Raw genomic sequence first — 6,183 nt, 5'->3', positions numbered from 1 at the left:
AAATTTAAGAAACTATCCTTGTCCATCTTGCCTACATTCCCCTTAGTATCTTCTTATCATGTCCCCTATATTAGTTCTCCCCTCCAAGGGGCACCGTTCACGCCTCCACCAACCACTAACGAGGCACCTATTGAAGGGGTCCATTCATCCACCTACTAACCGGATGCCCTACTTTTGTCAAAATAAAAATCATGATATATATTTTTGGCGTGTCTGTAATCATTTGTCCTGCAGGTGAAGACGTCAGTCGAGGTGCCGTGGTCAGGACGGACCAGAGAGACCCCCAAATATGGCGTGTATGACCGGCAATTAATGTATGAAAATAAATCTCACAAGACATTCTAAGATGGGAATTGTTATACATTGCGAGGACTACTAGACATGAACATCTGCGACATAGTGTGTGTGTGGTGTTGTAGTTTGTGATGAACATGCGTTAGGAATTCATGGGCAGCAGCATACATACATCCAGAGAGGTGATGGGTTACACTACCACTCTCTTAAAGTAAAAGAAGGTAGCAGGAAGTCGAGGAAAGCAACCGGAAGCCAAGGAAAGCCACAGGAAGCCAAGGAAAGCCACAGGAAGCCAAGGAAAGCCACAGGAAGCCAAGGAAAGCAACAGGAAGCCAAGGAAAGCAACAGGAAGCCAAGGAAAGCAACAGGAAGCCAAGGAGAGAAACAGGAAGCCAAGGAAAGCAACAGGAAGCCAAGGAAAGCAACAGGAAGCCAAGGAGAGAAACAGGAAGCCAAGGAAAGCAACAAGAAACCGAGGAAAGTAGGAGGAACTAGAGGAATTAGTGGAGTACCTGCTGTGAGAGTGAGAGAGCCACAAGGTGGACCTGGGAGCCACGAAGCCAGTTGGTTGGTGACTGGTATTGATAGTTTCTCGCTCCTCTGACCACCACCACCAGCACCGTCGCCGCCTCCTGCGTCACCTGTGGGGCCTCTGCTTCACCCTACTCCTTCACCAGTCATGGACCAGCAGGACGGAGGCCCTGTTTGGTGAGTGTTACAACCTACTTGATGCTGTGTGTGTGTGTGTGTGTGTGTCTGTGTGTGTGTGTGTGTGTGTGTGTGTGTGTGTGTGTGTGTGTGTGTGTACACTAACCTAGTTGTGCTTGAGAAAGGTTGAGCTTCGACTCTTTGGTCCCGCCTCTCGACTGCCAATCAACTGGTGTACAGGTTCCTGAGCCTACTGGGTTCTATCATATCTACATTTGAAACTGTGTATGGAGTCAGCCTCCACCCCATCACTGTCTAATGCATTCCATTTACTAACTACTCTGACATTGAAAAAGTTCTTTCTAATGTCTCTGTGGCTCATGTGGGTACTCAGCTTCCACCTGTGACCCCTTGTGCATGTACCACCCGTGTTAAATAATCCATCCTTGTCTGCCCTGTCAATTCCCCTGAGAATTTTGTATGTGGTAATCATGTCTCCCCCATGACATGATCAACTGCTAGACACACCTGGAAAGAACGTAACAGGCAGCCTCTCCAACACTGGAGCCACTCCCTGTCCCAGCCTCCCACAGAGCTGGACCCCCACAGAGCGGGACCCCACAGAGGTGGACCCCACACAGCACTCTATACCTGTGGAGCTGCCGGGACTCCTGCGTCTCTTTATATATTGACTTTTCACTACTTATCCCTATTCCTTCATTTCTTCCTCCCCTCCTCTTCCTCCCCTCCTCTTCCTTCCCTCCTCTTCCTCTTAACAGCTTTATTTCATCTCCTCCTTTTTACTAAATTCTTATTATTGATGTATTTCAATATCAGCTGTTCCTGTGAGGTCATTTCTTGAGTATTTCTGAAGGTTTCAGCTTATTCTCGTGTGCTCAACACCCCTACACCTGGCCCAGCTGTGACCTCAGTCTCCAGTGACTTATCTCCTCTCCGAGGAAGGATGTATTGTTAACTAAGATAGACTGCTACAAGCAAGGTTATCACTCGTCTATTAACAGATGAAATTGTTTATGTAATAATCTAAGATGAGGTCTGATAAAGACCTTTTGTGCCCTCTGTAATGCTTTTTGCGCTACCGCTCACAGGATGGGTATGGGGTGCACAATAAACTAGCCGCCTCCGGCGGCAACAATTAAAAAATCAGTATTAACGCTAGACAGAGAAATCACCGGGAAATGAACGAGTTTTGAGTAATGCCTGATTACTGTACTAATTTATTTAGTAAATAATCAGACATCGTAAGAGACCTGTCTATAATACCCAGGAAACATATAGATTTATATTCTGGACATAAAGCATAATAATTGGACTTTACGGTCTTTATCTCAGTTACCCTAATTTATCAACCCACTCCCTCCCCATTTTCTCAAAGAAAATGGGTGGGTCTCTCTCTCTCTCTCTCTCTCTCTCTCTCTCTCTCTCTCTCTCTCTCTCTCTCTCTCTCTCTCTCTCTCTCTCTCTCTCTCTCTCTCTCTCTCTCTCAGGCGCCCTCACCTTGCACGGTGGTCCGGACCTCCGCTGCCCCACCCAGCTACCCACCCAGTGGGCGGAGTGACGACGTAGTGCTTCTTCTACCCTTCCTCTCCTCACCCCCGCCCCCCGGTGATGGGGGGGGGGGGGCTTTGGACCCCCAAGTGAGTGAGGTGATCAGCTTACTCACCTCACTCACCCCCTCCAGCCTCACCTGTCCCTCCTTCCTCCTCCTCATCTTACTACCTCCACTCACCTGTTACTGCTCTCACTCCTCATCTTTCCTACCCCCCTCATTATCCCTCCCTCATGACGGAACACCTCCTCCCCCCAGGTCTTCACCCCTCCCTATTACCACCCCCACCCTTCCCCCCCCCCCACAAAACAAAGCTTAACAAGCAGTTAAGAACTCGTTAAAGATTGGTAATTAACAGCCTCGTCCTGGCTGTGATAAGTATGAAACACAGAGGATCTGTATTCCAATTAAACTTGACATCTGCCTCATTATAACTTAATGAGATCCTCTCAACTTGTTCTGTGGGACAGTTACGTTTGGGCATTCAAAAAAAAATTCAAATTTCAAAAAAACATTGTTTCCTTACACCTGATGCCTCTGTTCACCTAGCAGTTAGCAGGCATCCGGGAGTAAGGGTATTGAGTGAAGGGGGATGGTAAGGTACAGGTGAAATGAAATTTTAGAAATGGTGTGAGATATGATGGCAGGCTGACTGTCCCCCTCGCTGACACGATGTGTGTGTGTGTGTGTGTAATTACCTAAGTGTAGTTACAGGATGAGAGCTACGCTCGTGGTGTCCCGTCTTCCCAGCACTCTTTGTCATATAACGCTTTGAAACTACTGACGGTCTTGGCCTCCACCACCTTCTCACTTAATAACTTGTTCCAACCGTCTACCACTCTGTTTGCGAAAATGAATTTTCTTATATTTCTTCGGCATCTTTGTTAAGCTAGTTTAAATCTATGACCTCTTGTTCTTGAAGTTCCAGATCTCAGGAAATCTTCCCTATCGATTTTATCAATTCCTGTTACTATTTTGTATGTAGTGATCATATCACCTCTTTTTTTTCTGTCTTCTAGTTTTGGCATATTTAAGGCCTCTAACCTCTCCTCGTAGCTCTTGCCCTTCAGTTCTGGGAGCCATTTAGTAGCATGTCTTTGCACCTTTTCCAGTTTGTTGATGTGCTTCTTAAAATATGGGCACCACACAACAGCTGCATATTCTAGCTTTGGTCTAACAAAAGTTGTGAACAGTTTCTTTAGTATTTCGCCATCCATGTATTTAAAGACAATTCTAAAGTTAGAAAGTGTGGCATAGGCTCCTTGCACAATATTCTTTATGTGGTCCTCAGGTGATAGTTTTCTATCTAGAACCACCCCTAGATCTTTTTCTTTATCAGAAGTCTTTAAAGATTTCTCACATAATATATAAGTTGTGTGGGGTCTATGTTCTCCTATTCCACATTCCATAACATGGCATTTATTCACATTAAATTCCATTTGCCAAGTGTTGCTCCATATACTTATTTTGTCCAGGTCTTCTTGAAGGGAAGAAGACCCTATACAATCATATAAGTTTCTTATCCTTCCTATTATCTTAGCATCATCAGCAAACATGTTCATATAATTCTGTATTCCAACTGGTAGATCATTTATGTAGACAATAAACATCACTGGTGCAAGAACTGAACCCTGTGGTACTCCACTTGTGACATTTCTCCAGTCCGATACATTGCCTCTGATTACTGCCCTCATTTTTCTATCAGTAAGAACATTTTTCATCCATGTTAGCTGCTTACCTGTCACCCCTCCAGTGTGTTCCAGTTTCCAGAACAACCTCTTATGTGGAACTTTGTCGAAACCTTTTTTTAGGTCCAGATAGATGCAGTCAACCCAACCATCTCTTTCCTGTAAAATCTCTGTGGCTCGATCATAGAAACTGAGTAAATTCGATACGCAGGATCTTCCAGATTGAAAACCATACTGTCTGTCTGATATTATAGCATTTCTCTCCAGGTGTTCTACCCATTTAGTTTCAATTATATTTTTCCAATATTTTGACTATTACACTTGACAATGATACAGGTCTATAATTGAGGGGGTCTTCCCTGCTGCCACTTTTGTAGATTGGAACTATGTTAGCCTTTTTCCACACGTCTGCTACGATTCCTGTACACAGGGATGTCTGAAAAATCAGCTGAAGTGGAATGCTGAGCTCAGGTAGCACCAGGGGTGTAGCAGCACCAGGTGTGTAGCAGCACCAGGTGTGTAGCAGCACCAGGTGTGTAGCAGCACCAGGTGTGTAGCAGCACCAGGTGTGTAGCAGCACCAGGTGTGTAGCAGCACCAGGTGTGTAGCAGCACCAGGTGTGTAGCAGCACCAGGTGTGTAGCAGCACCAGGGGTGTAGCAGCACCAGGGGTGTAGCAGCACCAGGGGTGTAGCAGCACCAGGGGTGTAGCAGCACCAGGTGTGTAGCAGCACCAGGGGTGTAGCAGCACCAGGTGTGTAGCAGCACCAGGTGTGTAGCAGCACCAGGGGTGTAGCAGCACCAGGGGTGTAGCAGCACCAGGGGTGTAGCAGCACCAGGGGTGTAGCAGCACCAGGGGTGTAGCAGCACCAGGGGTGTAGCAGCAACAGGTGTGTGTGGGGCAGCAGCAGGTGTGTGGCGGCAGCACCAGGTGTGGGGCAGCACCAGGTGTGTAGCAGCACCAGGTGTGTGGAGGCAGCACCAGGTGTGTAGCAGCACCAGGTGTGTGGAGGCAGCACCAGGTGTGTAGCAGCACCAGGTGTGAGGGGCAGCACCAGGTGTCGGGCAGCACCAGGGGTGTAGCAGCACCAGGTGTGTGGGGGGCAGCAGCAGGTGTGGGGGCAGCACCAGGGGTGTAGCAGCACCAGGTGTGTGGGGGCAGCAGCAGGTGTGGGGGCAGCACCAGGTGTGTGGAGGCAGCACCAGGTGTGTGGAGGCAGCACCAGGGGTGTAGCAGCACCAGGTGTGTGGAGGCAGCACCAGGTGTGTGGCGGCAGCACCAGGGGTGTAGCAGCACCAGGGGTATAGCAGCACCAGGTGTGTGGAGGCAGCACCAGGGGTGTAGCAGCACCAGGGGTATAGCAGCACCAGGTGTGTGGAGGCAGCACCAGGGGTGTAGCAGCACCAGGGGTATAGCAGCACCAGGTGTGTGGAGGCAGCACCAGGTGTGTAGCAGCACCAGGGATGTAGCAGCACCAGGGGTGTAGCAGCACCAGGGGTGTAGCAGCACCAGGTGTGTGGGGGCAGCACCAGGTGTGTGGGGGCAGCAGCAGGTGTGTGGGGGCAGCAGCAGGTGTGTGGGGACAGCAGCAGGTGTGTGGGGGCAGCAGCAGGTGTGGGGGCAGCACCAGGGGTGTAGCAGCACCAGGGGTGTAGCAGCACCAGGGGTATAGCAGCACCAGGTGTGTGGAGGCAGCACCAGGGGTGTAGCAGCACCAGGTGTGTGGAGGCAGCACCAGGGGTGTAGCAGCACCAGGTGTGTGGAGGCAGCACCAGGGGTGTAGCAGCACCAGGGGTGTAGCAGCACCAGGTGTGTGGGGGCAGCAGCAGGTGTGGGGGCAGCACCAGGAGTGTAGCAGCACCAGGGGTATAGCAGCACCAGGTGTGTGGAGGCAGCACCAGGGGTGTAGCAGCACCAGGTGTGTAGCAGCACCAGGTGTGTGGGGCAGCACCAGGTGTGTGGAGGCAGCACCAGGGGTGTAGC

The sequence above is a fragment of the Procambarus clarkii genome, chromosome 47, assembly GCF_040958095.1.
Source record: "Procambarus clarkii isolate CNS0578487 chromosome 47, FALCON_Pclarkii_2.0, whole genome shotgun sequence".
Taxonomy (NCBI): domain Eukaryota; kingdom Metazoa; phylum Arthropoda; class Malacostraca; order Decapoda; family Cambaridae; genus Procambarus; species Procambarus clarkii.
The sequence above is the reverse complement of the archived record's forward strand: the minus strand, read 5'-3'. Positions refer to the sequence as shown.